Here is a 15,000-nt window from a genome sequence, read left to right as displayed (position 1 = left end):
CCCCCCCCCCCCCCCCCCCCCCCGCCCCCAAACCCAAGTTTTTCCGCTAGTAACAGGACAGACCACCTGTAAGACACATTTTTTTTTTTTGGTTCTTTTTTTTTAAAAACCCCCATCTGCCACCCACCAAATCATAACTAGGTCGTGTATTGTTTAAAGAACTCATTAAAGACCAAAATCCAGTTGGCCCTTCCTTTATCCCAAATCTGATACTCGTGGATAATAATGTCAGATTTGTCGGATGTAATATAATCCACACAATGAATGGGTGAAAGTGATTAGCACCATTTTAGAATATACACACAAAAATGTTCTATTTTAACCGGACTCTGGAAAAAATAAAATACGCATTAATAAATTTGGCCAGAAAAACACGTCCTTCAAATATCGATAGATTTAAATGACCCTCATCTTGACAAGAAGTCTTTCAAACCTGGGACTTCGCGAAATGTTCGATCGTCCCAGGTTTGAGCGTTTTTTTTCCAAGATGAGGGTCATTTAAATCGGTTGATATTTGAAGGACGAGTTTTCTGGTCAAATTTTTAAATATAGGTTGTATTTCTTCTACCAGATTATGGCCAGTTTTAAAAAACTGGCATTGAGGCCTTGGCAAAAGGTTGGAAAGGGATATTTTGCCTTTCTTTGCTTATCATTTTTCTTCCTTTCTTTAATTTGTTCTGTTTTTTAAAAAAAATTATTCATTTAATAATGATGTTTTGTTTTTAAATTATTATTTTTCATTTTTGTAAATCTCGAGATAATAATGTGATCTTTCAAAATAGAACTCAGACTTTGGGGATTAGAAAAAAAAAACAAACAAAAACAACAAATCCCCACGATCACTGTTGGAGGGATTAGTTTTTGAATATCTTTTTCACATGATATTATGTGCTGATGTAGTTATTAATTAGAATAGGAGTTCGCGTGGCATTGGGCTTTGTCCCTTTGTGTTTCGGGACACAATGAAAAACGCGTAGGGTCGAGAACAGAGTGGAACGTTCCGTCGCTCGTTTGGCGACTAAAGTCAAGCGACATTGAGCGTGATTAGTGACTGGTTGAGTGACGTAGAAGTATGTAGTTGGCAATACTGTGACCCATCGCCTCATATCGGTATAATGTCGGGTGATTTATTTACAGGGTCAATGAGAATTAACCAGTCGATTTCTGACCAATCAAAAAACATGGAATTTGTGACACAATTTGACACATGCTCGGACAAACATAGTTGGTTGTTTATAAACAATAACGTGAATGAAATAAAAGCTAGGACTTCATATAGATAGTTTGAAGATGACGTCACTCAGGTCTTTGTTATTGTTGTTTGCCATCCGCGTTTATGAGTAGTTCTCACTAAACTGTATTAACCAGACTATAAACGATTATGGTTACACACAGTTTTGTGTGTTGGTCGTTATACTTCCGGATGGCAATATTATGAGCTTCTTAGCCAAGCGCATACTATCTATAGCTGTCGCTGAATAAAAGGCAACGGTCAAAGGGAAGCTGGGTCGATGATTTAAAGGTGATATTATCATTTGACGAAGCGACGCTTTCTACGAAATATTTTCATTTTATGATCATTACAAAAAGAAATGTGACCCTTCGCCTCAAAACGGTATTAAGTCGGGTTGGTTAAGATTCTGAAAATTGAATTTATAGCCAGGAATATCAGACTTGTGTTGAGTTTGTATGTTTTATTGAGGAGAATGGATACCTTTTTTTAGGGTGCTAATGCCACAATTTATATTTTTGACAAATTTTAACATTAAATTTGGCTATTAAGCATCTGGTTTGTTCTGACATAATACCGTTTTGAGACGATCGGTCACAAATGTGAAAAAAATCATTAAAAAATCAGACTTTTTAAAAACCGTTAGCAAAGAGCATCTGTGATTTTTGTTATATAATTATTGCTTTATTGTAAAAAATTATGTTTTTGGTGCAAAGAGCGTGGATATTTTGGCGCTTTGAATATTGACACAGGGGGTTAGGCAGGAGCGTCATAGAAAAATAAATAATCTCGACTTTATCTTTCCCTTTGTATTTGACACGAGTGCTCTTCCAACTGAGCTATCGGAATCTCATAACAATCTTTTTTTTTCTGTCTCGTTATTGTTATTGTTATAATTGTATTATTGTCAAAATGGATGTATTTGGTTTATGGAGGATCATGGGATATTTTGTCGTTTTTGAATATTGACACATGGGGGGTTGGAGCAGACCTGCCTATTTGAAATTGGAAAAAAAATCGTAGTTTTTAGGGGTAGTAACAACATAGTAGGCATTATATCTACCGTTAACTCTCTCCTTACCACCCAGGGGGATAATCGTCACAATTTTTATTATTCAGCCAACAATTTTCTTATTGTGATTTCATTTTGTTATAGTAAAAGCGATAAAAACTCGATACTATGTTACAGAGATAATTTTTCTTAACAAAATATAAAATATACTCCTTGCTATTCCAGTTGAAAAATCTATTTTTGTGTTGGGTGAATATGGAGTTTAGGGTTAAGTTCTGAAAATAGCTGGTAAGGAGAGAGTTAACAATGACCAATTTGTGTTTAAATACGGTAGCAGCCTCTTATGGTTCACACTATTATGTTATGAGGATCGACCCAATCAGCAAAGTCCGGTCCGCATTCGTGCACCGTCGCGGACCCGCCTGGTAGCATCGTCACAACACACCTTTCGACTAGATGCTCTACTATCTCTGGCATGAAAACTATGTTTTAAAGAAGTTTATTGAATTATAGATCTTTATGTAATTGTCAATTAAGAGCCAAAAATTCGTATTTCTACGAAATTTTCGTATTAGCAGGTAGGTCTGGGTTAGTGGGGTGTTAAAAAATGACGCAACGCCATCTTCGCACCTTGTTGGGTTTATTTGTGAAAGGCTGTCTGTGCAAGTGTGTCAAAACAAAGATGCAAGGGGAGGTAATCTTTACATCTGTTTATCTTCTGTCTCACACCATAAGGTAAGCTAACCGTAAGCAAAGTTTAAGTTTTAAGCGAGTTTGGCAAATTATTATGAGGAAAAAGCAGAGGAAAGGGCGGTGGAAAAAGGGTGGAAATATTATGTGTTTATATTCAGATCTTAGAGTGGATGTTGTGGTGGTGGTGGAGGGGGGGGGGGGTGTTGGAAATATCATCGTTGTCGTCATCATCATCATCATCATCATCGTCGTCATCATCATCATCATCATCATCATCATCATCATCATCATCATCATCATCATCATCGTCGACGTCATCATCATCATCATCATCATCGTCGTCGTCATCATCATCATCGTCATAATCATCATCATCATCATCATCATCATCATCGTCGTCGTCATCATCATCATCATCATCATCATCATCATCATCATCGTCATTATTTCGTTTTGAACAGAAAACTTTTATTTCAAGTATTGATCAATACTCTACCAAAACTCTTATAGAAGGCTCGGGTTTAAGTGTTGTTGTCAAAATCAATTGCGGTCTTTCATTTTAATCGATCGACATAATTTGTTGAAGTAAAAGTTATCTGGCTAAAATGAAGAAAGAAAAATAACTGTAATGAAGTCCCAAGTTTAAGAGTTTTAGCATCTTAATAGACATTTTAATTTCAATCCATCGATGTTTTGAAGTAAATGTTTTCTGGCCAAAATAGACGTAAAAAAAAAAAAAACAAAAAAAAAAAAAAAAAAAAAGAACCCAACAAAGCAAAACATAAAATATTTTTAAAAAGTAAAATAAATAATAAAAAAAAAATCCACAACAAAATTATTTTTAAAAAACCCTCCTCCCCTCCATACAAAAAAAAAAAAAAAATGAACTTGCAAACAACCTGGTCCCAGCTGCAAGAAATAAAAAAGTTGTTTCATCAGAGGTAAGCCATTTAAGACAGGTGAAGCATCGGACCTTGTCCTGTTTTCTGAACGCGTTATTTTACCTGAAAAGTCTGGAATCGGAAGTGGTCTGTGGTGCTGATGGCCCTGTTGTCCTTCGCGTAGCAGACGTTGACGGGTACTACGTACGAGATGGGTGAGCGATCTGCTTGCGGTCGTCGGTTAATTTTATATATATACAATGTACGTAATGTTATGCGGATAGGCCCACAGACTAGGCCTGTATTCTCTATGGATAGGCCCATAGAGAATACAGGATAGGCCTAAGTAGGCGGTTGGTTGGATCGTCGTTCGTTGTGTGATGAGTGAGAGAGTGGTGTGTGTTAGGGGAAGCTGGATTTGTTTTCTTCCTTTCTTTCTTTCTTTCTTTCTTTCTTTCTTTCTTTCTTTCTTTATTTCTTTCTTTCTTTCTTTCGTTCTATATTTCTTTCTTTCTTTATTTACTTATTTATTCCGTTTTAGTTGTTGCTGCTGTCAATCAATCAATCAATCAATCAATCAATCAATCAATCAATCAATCAATAAATAAATCAATCAGTCAACCAATCAATCAATCGATCGATCGATCGATAAATATATCAATAGCCCATCCATCTATTCATTTAACTGTCCATCCATCTTTCTATTTATCTGTCTGTAAGTCTGTCTGCCTGCTTGTCTCTCTGTCCGTATGTTTCTCACTCTCTCTCCCTCCCGCCCCCCCCCCTCTCTCTCTCTCTCCCCCCCCCCTCTCTCTCTATCTCTCTGTATGTGCGTCTATCTGCCTGTCTATCTTATCTTTCTGACTCTTGTCTATATATCTCTCTTCTCGCCAAAACGGTAAAAATGTATATTTTTGTCAGTATACATCAAATTTATCAGGCCGATCACCGAAGAGTTGCCACGAATCCTGTGTTGTCTTATTCCTTGCATCCAGTCCGCCTCCTCCTCATCCATCAGATTGGCCCGTGATATAAGTAGTGACCCGAATGGCTTCCGAACCTAGCCCAGACAAAAAAGACTGGAAATTCAAATCGCCAATGAAATTGATGGACAGAGAACAACATGATAATATTTACTCAGCCCTCCCCGACTTTCTCCACTCACGTCAAGATTGTCTGGGATAGATTTGCCATCTGTGACCGGCAGTCGTCTTGTGGTTATAGCACTCGCCTTCTGATCAGAATGTCCTGGGTTTGAGTCCCACCCAGCCTTCTCTCGACTTTCTCTACTCACGTCAAGATTGTCTGGGATAGATTTGCCGTCTGTAAAGCCAGCAGTCGTCTTGTGGTTATAGCACTCACCTTCTGATCGGAAGGTCCTGGGTTCGGGTCCCATCCAGCCCTCCCCCGACTTTCACCACTCACGTCAAGATTGTCTGGGATAGATTTGCCATCTGCTTAGACCAGCAGTTTTCTTGTGGCAGTTAGCACGCCTCGCCTTCAGATCGGAAGGTCATGGGTTCGAGTCCCGTTCTGAATGGCGCATAGTTGAGTCTTTGGAAAAAAGGCTCTTTACTCACTTACTCACATTCTCTCAACGTACTCTGGTGTAACATGACTGACTACATGACCGTTAACAGCCTTGTAAAAGATGTAATATCGCCCGAGCCGAGCCCAGAGACAAAAACAAAAAAGACAGGATATTCAAATTGCCAATGAAATTGATGGACAGAGAATAACATGATAAGATTTACCCAGCCCTCCCCGACTTTCTCCACTCCCGTCAAGATTGTCTGGGATAGATTTAACGTCTACTGTGACCAGCAGTCGTCTTGTGGTTATAGCACTCACCTTCTGATCAGAAGGTCCTGGGGTCGTGTCCCGCTCTGAGCGGCGCATAGTTGAGTCCTTGAAAATGACTCTTTACTTACAAACTCTCATCGAACTAAGGTGTAAAATGAGTACCTGGTCGTTAACAACGTTGTCTCTGTCCGAAAAATAATAAATATTGTAATATCGCCCAACAGGCGTCATTTTACGTCCTCCATGTTAAGTGTTGCTGTTGGCCACAAATATATAACTATTTGATTGATTGGCGGTATATTGATGATATGCGTTTAGTTTAAAAACTCACAACCATGCCAGCCGGATATAATGTATCAACACAAAAACTATGTTTAACCTAAAACGTTTATATAGTCTGATTGATACAATTTAGTGCGAACTATACTCATAAAAAATTGGCTGGCTTAAAAACACAATAACAAAGAGCTGAGTGACGTCAACAATTCCGTTCCATCTATAGGCCTGGCGTATCTGACAGAATTCCAACAGTGTAAAGATAAAACGACCCCCCCCCCCCCCCCCCCCCCATTTCAACTCGTATTTTTATTCCAAATAAAAGCCTTAGAGCTAGAGATGGATACATCTTCCAAACTGTCTGGAATCCTCTCTCGCTCGTTGAACGAGCTGTCGTCATTTGAAACCGCTGTCAGAGTTTTATTGATACTATTATTATTATAACAGTTAGCGGGGTTCCTTCCCGGTTGCTCAGTTGGTAGAGCACTCGCTTCACACGCAAAGGGACCAAGACCGAATCCGATCGGGTGCGGCAAGATTTTTTTTCCGGGTAGCTGGGTCTGTTAGACCTGGCGGAAAGTACTGTGCTATAGACTAGCGTCCTATTCTATCCAAAGGGTAGTAAGAAAATGCTATCAAGCTATAGAAACCTGGATAAACTCCAGCTCCATGGGCATAACGGTTCTGAAGGACTACTTTTTTTAGCATTTTAAAAATATTGGTTTTTATTTTTATTTTTGTTTTTAAGATTAAAAAAAAAAAGATTTTTTATTAATAAGAGTGCGTCTAGATACGTCCATTTTTATTTGAGAGTGGTTTTTTGTTTAGAAGATTGACTTACACAATATATAAAATAACTAAATACAAAAAATATGAATGATATTTTTTTAAGTCTCTCTGTTGTAAATCAAATTTTGGGAATTTGTCTTTCGGTCTTTTACCGTAGAAGCCCGGCCCCCAAAAGACCACTTACATAATAATCCCGGGGTCAGGTCCATCAAGTATTTCCGTTTTTATTGAAGTATAGATAGTATGCAGATGACGTCACTCAGGCCTTTGTTATTGTTTTTGCCATCCGCGTTTGTGAGTTGTTCACACTAAACTGTAATAACCAGACTATAAAAGTTCATGGTTACACAGAGTTTGTGTGTTGGTCCGTTATACTTCCGGATGGCAATGTTGTGAACTCCTTGGCCAAGCGCATACTATCTATAGATAAAGACTTTCTTTCGGGTTTGGATTGATTTTTGAGTAAGAAAACGCGACGCCCTCTTTCAAAATGTCGCCGTGAAAATAATTTGGCGTAGACGTGAGCTAAATATAAACTGTTATTTAATTATATAGTCATTCATTCTCATTAATTAATTCATTCATTCATTCATTCATTCATTCATTCATTCATTCATTCAAATTTAATTAATTAATTAATTAATTAATTAATTTATTTATTTATTTATTTATTTATTTATTTATTGAGAGATCGTCTTTTTTGAAGAGCACCTGCCTGTAAAAATCCAGTCATCAGCGGCGATAATGTAGCAGAGAAATATAAGTGATGAGGGTTACGGTTCTTGCTCAATCTAAGATAAAAATGAGAGAGAGAGAGAGAGAGAGAGAGAGAGAGAGAGAGAGAGAGAGAGAGAGAGAGAGAGAGAGAGAGAGAGAGAGAGAGAGAGAGGGGGGGGGGTCATTTGCTGGACTCAAACCGTGGTCGTCGGATATATTATATATTGTATATTTTTTTTGCGACTGTTTTTCATTTAATACCACTGACAAAAAAAAACCAAAAAACATCACGACAAAAACACCCAAAAAAAACTTTAATGACGATGACGACAGTAGTAAAAACAAAGCCGTGGCAACAATAGCAGCAGCAAAATCAACAACACAGAAAGGAAAAAATAAACACAACCCCTCCCCCCCCCCACCCCCACCCCCATTCCCACCCCCTCCCTCTTCCCCAAAACAGTTCTAAATTTTATTTTAAAGATTGGAAAAAACAGCAGTGGTAATATTAAACAAACGAAATCGGAAAGATTAACCCAAAACAAAACACAGACTGAGCCGAAAATACATGGGATACAATTTGAAACCAGTAATCGTCGCTCGCATTATAAAAAACGATACTCGATTCCAAAAACATCTCAATTATTTTACACCATTGAAATCTTAAACGATTGCTTATAAAAATAACGGTGTATTGAATTCCTAAACGATTACTTTAAAAAACAACAACGATTCTATTAAAATCCTAAACGATTACTTTAAAAAACAACAACGATTGTATTAAAATCCTAAACGGTTACTTTAAAAAACAACAACGATTCTATTAAAATCCTAAACGGTTACTTATAAAAATAACGGTGTATTGAATTCCTAAACGATTACTTTAAAAAACAACAACGATTCTATTAAAATCCTAAACGGTTACTTTAAAAAACAACAACGATTGTATTAAAATCCTAAACGGTTACTTTAAAAAACAACAACGATTCTATTAAAATCCTAAACGTTACTTTAAAAAACAACAACGATTCTATTAAAACCCTAAACGGTTACTTTAAAAAACAACAACGATTGTATTAAAATCCTAAACGGTTACTTTAAAAAACAACAACGATTGTATTAAAATCCTAAACGGTTACTTTAAAAAACAACAACGATTGTATTAAAATCCTAAACGGTTACTTTAAAAAACAACAACGATTCTATTAAAATCCTAAACAGTTACTTTAAAAAACAACAACGATTCTATTAAAATCCTAAACGGTTACTTTAAAAAACAACAACGATTCTATTAAAATCCTAAACGGTTACTTTAAAAAACAACAACGATTGTATTAAAATCCTAAACGGTTACTTTAAAAAACAACAACGATTGTATTAAAATCCTAAACGGTTACTTTAAAAAACAACAACGATTCTATTAAAATCCTAAACGGTTACTTTAAAAAACAACAACGATTCTATTAAAATCCTAAACGGTTACTTTAAAAAACAACAACGATTCTATTAAAATCCTAAACGGTTACTTTAAAAAACAACAACGATTCTATTAAAATCCTAAACGGTTACTTTAAAAAACAACAACGATTCTATTAAAATCCTAAACGGTTACTTTAAAAAACAACAACGATTGTATTAAAATCCTAAACGGTTACTTTAAAAAACAACAACGATTGTATTAAAATCCTAAACGGTTACTTTAAAAAACAACAACGATTCTATTAAAATCCTAAACGTTACTTTAAAAAACAACAACGATTCTATTAAAATCCTAAACGGTTACTTTAAAAAACAACAACGATTCTATTAAAATCCTAAACGTTACTTTAAAAAACAACAACGATTCTATTAAAATCCTAAACGGTTACTTTAAAAAACAACAACGATTGTATTAAAATCCTAAACGGTTACTTTAAAAAACAACAACGATTGTATTAAAATCCTAAACGGTTACTTTAAAAAACAACAACGATTCTAGTGAATTCCTAAACTTTACTTTAGATATAAAACGATTTATTGTAATCTCTTTTTCAAAAAAAATGATTTGATAAACTGGAGAATAATAAAAATGTTGCTGCTTGAAGCTCGACGGTAAAAATAACGATAAGTATTGAAATTTGAGCTTCAATTTATTATCGGAGATAGATACTGTGGACTTCCCCCCCCCCCCCCCCCTTATCAACAAGACATGATGAAACTAATTTGTGATTCCTTACAAAGGGGCATTCTATTTCCTGTCCCATCATTGTTTTTTTTTATTCACCTCATCAAATTAAGAAATTAATGGTATCACGTCTGACCTGTAATCAGAAGGTCTGAGGTTCGATCCCCAGTCGATGACGACTGATTATTTGGGATGGTTTTTTTTAAAATTTCCCCTGTATTTTTCTTTCTTGCTTTGTCTGGCACCTTTCATACACACCTGTTCAGTTCTTTATTTTATTCACCTGAACGACGGAATTCACACATCTCTCATTCGTCTTTAGTGTTTCAATCATGTTTTGTTGTTATAGGGGAAACCCGAAACATCCACAGCACCTGTCTTCGTTTAATAAATTGAAGCTTACATTTCAAAACTTATCATTATTTTTAAAATAGAGAATATCTAAAAACTTTGACGCAATATTGAATAAGGATCGCCCAGCACGAATTTTCACTTACGTTGCTTTGTACTCGATACTTCTTTATAATAATGATGCAAGGTTTGAAATCCTGTAAGATTATCGAGTACTCTGGTAATCGATTCTAAGATCACACGGGGATTTTTGTATGGGATTTGGATAGAGATAGAAGGATGGTTTGTGGATTCCCTTCAATGAAAGGAATTCTAGAATGGAGAATGCTGGGAGTTTTTGTTTCGTTCTCTTTCTCTCGATTGTGTAGATAGTCATGGTGATGGAATATTAGGACTGATAAGGACAATGGTGATGGTAATGATGATAAGATATTGATAATTATGATGATAGTAATGAAACTATTACTATTATTATTATTATTATTATTATTATTATTATTATTATTATTATTATTATTATTATTATTATGATGATGATGATGATGATGATGATGATGATGATGATGATGATGACGACGACGATGATGATGATAATAATAATGATAATGAAGTTCAAAAATGTTCGTCTATAGGCCTAATGAATAAAATAAAACACATTATAATCGTATGCCAGCATTAAGCTATCGTCCTCTGATATCCAATATGCCCATGTCAAAACGTGTGTCGACCCCCCTCTCCCTCCATTGTCCTCATTGTGCTGGTCCACCCACACTCCATCCTTCATGCTACTCTCAAGGCAGGTCATCTCAGGTTACCCTGGTCCATCGTCCAGGACAACAGGACTACACCAGGAGTAGCGGCTACAAATCTCTTTGATGGTGTCAGGAATCACACATCTCTTGTTTCAGCCCGTGCGTGTCTGCGCTGTCTGTGGCTTGTTGTAGACTGTAGGAATACGTGGACATAATGTTGTTATGATTAACACATCAACAATCACCAATAATATAATCAATGTATGGCCACATCATTTCATTACAGCAAAACAGTTCTCCCTCCCTCCCTTCTCTCTCTCTCTCACTCTCTCTCTCTCTTACTTCTTTCTTTCTTTCTTTCTTTCTTTCTCTTCTTCTTCTTCTTTCTCTTCTCTTCTTTCTCTCTCTCTCCTCTCTCTCCTCTCTCTCTCTCTCTCTCTCTCTCTCTCTCTCTATCTCTCTCTCACACACACACACACACGCAGCACGTACACAAATAGCAGCAATAAAAACTTCACCAACAGCTATGACCGTTTCAATCACTACCACCATCACCAAAATGTGGTTAAAAACAAACAAACAAAACAACAATCAACCCAATGAATAATTTGCTTTTCCATGAATTTGCCATCGAATCAGTGGAGACTCCAGACTCCACGTTCCACGAAAGCAGGTCATCTCAGGTTACTCTGGTCCATGGTCCAGGACATCACGGTAGGGGCTACAAATCTCTTTGATGGTGTCAGGAATAACACATCTCTTGTTTCACTTGGTTCGTGTCCATTCTGTCTGTGGCTTGTAGGAATACGTGGACGGACATATTAGTATGATTAACAAATCAATGTGTCGACACATTTGATTACATCAAAACAAGCTCTCTCTCTCTCTCTCTCTCTCTCATCTCTCGCTCTCTCTCCCTCCCTCTCTCTCTCTCCTCTCTCGCTCTCTCTCTCCCTCCCTCTCTCTCTCTCTCCTCTCTCGCTCTCTCTCTCCCTCCCTCTCTCTCTCTCTCAAAACTTTTTTGAGTTATGACAAAATTCCTGTTTCCTAATAATTAGTATACGACAATGTATTCTGTACGTCGTTCTTGTATCGGGCTGGGTTTGAATACCATTACTGTAAATACTGTAAAACTCTGCCCATCCTACTCATCATCTCTCTCCTGTGGGAATAAACACCGATATCTACCACACACTGACTAAACAACATATTTACAATTTGGCCAGAAAATGTTTTGACTTTTATCGACTGATTAAAGTGAAAATAACTCAAATTGTCAAAGCTTATCTAACTCGAGACTTCACTTTGACTTGAAGTCTCGGATTATGAGAAATTCTGGATAGCTGGGTATGTTAGATTTGGCAGAAAGTACAATACGACAGATTAGCGTCTTATCGAAAAGATAACAAGTAATTGCTTATGTCCGTTTCACGTTATAGAAACCGGGACAAACTCCGGCACTGGAGCAACAACACCAACAACACAGGGAATTGTTTTACTATATTATGTAATCAAATTCATTTGGGGGGGGGGGGGGGTTACATTGATTTTTAACTTTAGTATGTTTACAATCAACAAAACAGACATGTACTTTATGGCACTGAAGCAAATTTGGTCATATAACAGAAAAAAAAGCGTTTTAGTCATGGTAGGGCAGAATACCCAGCGAGCCCCCGTTGTGTTTTACCACGCAACGCCCCTGACTTTACATCAATAAATAAATTAATATAGGGTCACGTCAGCGGTACAAGATATAAATATTTACCAAAAGTTGGGTGTTCCAATATGATGGGGTTGGAGGTTGGCCTCTCTCTCTGTGTGTGTGTGTGTGTGTGTGTGTGTGTGTGTGTGTGTGTGTTGGTGTGTGTTTGTGTGAGAGAGATAGAGAGAGAGGAAGAGAGAGGTGTGTGTGTTTATGTGTGTGTGTGTGTGTGTGAGAGAGAGATAGACAGATAGAGAGAGAAAGTGTGTGTGTGCGTGCGTGTGTATGTTGTGCGTGTGTGTGTGAGAGAGAGAGAAAAGAAGAGAGATAGATAGATAGATAGATAGATAGATAGATAGATAGATAGATAGATAGATAGATAGATAGATAGATAGATAGATAGATAGAGAGAAAGTTTGTGTGCGTGCGTGTATGTGTTGTGCGTATGACAGAGAGATAGAGATAGATAGAGAGAGAGAGAGAGAAAAGAGAGAGAGAGATGGATAGATAGATAGATAGAGAGAGAGAGAGAGAGAGAGAGAAAGTGTGTGTGCGTGCGTGTATGTGTTGTGTGTGTGAGAGAGAGAGAAGAGAGAGGGAGAGAGACAGAGAGAGAGAGAGAGATAGAGAGAGAGAGAGAGAGAGAGAGAGAGAGAGAGAGAGAGAGAGAGAAACACAATTTGCTAAAATCAACACCTCTGCAACAAATAGTTAAGACCCCCCTCCTCCATTTCAAACACAATTTTAACCCCCCCCCCCCCCTCAATTATTATTTTTTTTAAATTGAACTTTTATAATCTCATATCCACTGGACGTGCTCAACGCACTTTACAAGGAGTCTCCAGCCGACAGCAACATTTTACATGTAAGACGAGACATGCCGTCTGTGAGGCAATACGTAGTACAGGTGGGGTTTTTTTTTCCCTCCCGTCAGAGACAACTGTTACCTTACAAGTACTCATTTTACACCCGAGTGGGGTGAAAAAAATATGAGTAATGAGCCTTTCCTAAAGACTCCCAACTTTTCGCCGCCCAGAGTGGGACTCGAACAAAAGACGTAAAAATTCCGAAGGCAACCGTTATACCACACGACCACATAACCGCACAATTTTTTAACTCGTAATAAATATCAAAACTACGTTCTATAGTGGGGTTACCGATTGATCTTTTGGTAGACCACAAAGGGACTGAGATCGATCCCGAATGGAGTCGAGATTTTTTTACCTGAACTCCTCCCCCCCCCCCTCACCCGTCCCTTTCAACCCAGCAGATTGGGTAGCTGGGTGTGTTAAATCTGGCGGAAAGTGCTTTGCGATAGAATATCGTCCTATACAAAGTGTAGCAATAAATTGCTTTTGTCCATTTCACTTTATTGGTACCATGATATACTCCGGCTCCATGGGTCTACTGGCTCTGGGGGGGGGGGGGGCTACTTTTTTAAAATCACGTCTTGTCCTACATGTTAAGTGTTGCTGTTGGCTAGGGATGCCTTGTAAAACACGTTGAGCACGTTTAGTGGATATTACGCTATATAAAAACTAATACATATAATAATAATGATAATAATAATAATAATAATAATAATAATAATAATAATAATAATAATAATAATAATAATAATAATAATAATAATAATAATAATAATAATAATAATATTTTTTTATTGTCTTGGCACTTCTCTTTTTAAAAATTTAATATTCGGGCTATCTCTATATCTAGTTTGTAATGGATTTAATACGTGCAAATAATCCATTACAAACTATAGAGATAGCACGAATATTATAGCAAATAATTACATAACTTAAATATATGTTGTCTAAGCCAGTCATGTTTACAAAACTATGCGATTGTCTGGGTGTTGTCATGCTGTTTATTTGTTTTTCGACATATTGTGTACAGATACCATTCGGACAGTTTGGTTGATAAGCGATTCAAAGAGTGAAGTCATATATATCATTTTTACTTTAATGGGAAATCATTATTGGAGCTTTCATATAAAGCAATATATTCACTTAACTGGCTAAAAGCACTATTCAAGGGGTCCTAAGCCAACCGCAAAACTTGACATGTAAGACGGGACATGATGTCTGCAAGGCGATTTTATTTTATTTTAAATTCCCGACAGAGAGAATTTTTTTTTTCTTCAAAGGACTCCACCTTTGCGCCGCTTAGAAAGTCCGAAGACGAGTGTCATACCACAAGACGACGAAGCCGCAAAATGTAATACGAGTAGTTTGAACGTAATGAATATTAAACAACGCGTTCTATAATCCATTACAAACTATAGAGATAAGGACAGAACAAGAATATAGCAAATAATTACACAAATATATTGTCTAATCCAGTCGTGTTTACAAAACTAGACGATGGTCTGGGTGTTGTCTTGTAGTTTTTGACATACCATTCATACAGTTTGTGTGATTATGTCATGTCCATATCATTTTTACTTTAATGGGAAATCTCTCTAGGAGCTTTCATATAGTGCAATATTCACTAAACGTGATCAATCTACTGTACAAGTGGTCCCTAGCCAACCGCAAGTGTCTTGACATTTAGGACGGGACATGATGTCTGCAAGGCGTGTTTATTTTATTTTTAATTCCTGGCAGATATAACTGTGAGAAAATAG

At 37.0% G+C, this 15,000-nt stretch overlaps 1 protein-coding gene across 1 annotated transcript in view; it reads left to right on the top strand.

Annotated features, from left to right (window-relative positions):
• Window positions 1-15,000, top strand: part of LOC144972428 (U3 small nucleolar RNA-associated protein 6 homolog) — a gene marked incomplete in the record, with an annotated part of 519,965 nt that overhangs the window by 252,272 nt on the left and 252,693 nt on the right.

Source organism: Berghia stephanieae, chromosome 5 (assembly GCF_034508935.2).
Source record: "Berghia stephanieae isolate SIO BIC M18660-M18661 chromosome 5, UCSD_Bste_1.3, whole genome shotgun sequence".
Lineage (NCBI taxonomy): Eukaryota > Metazoa > Mollusca > Gastropoda > Nudibranchia > Aeolidiidae > Berghia > Berghia stephanieae.
This window is presented reverse-complemented; position numbering and strand designations above follow the sequence as displayed.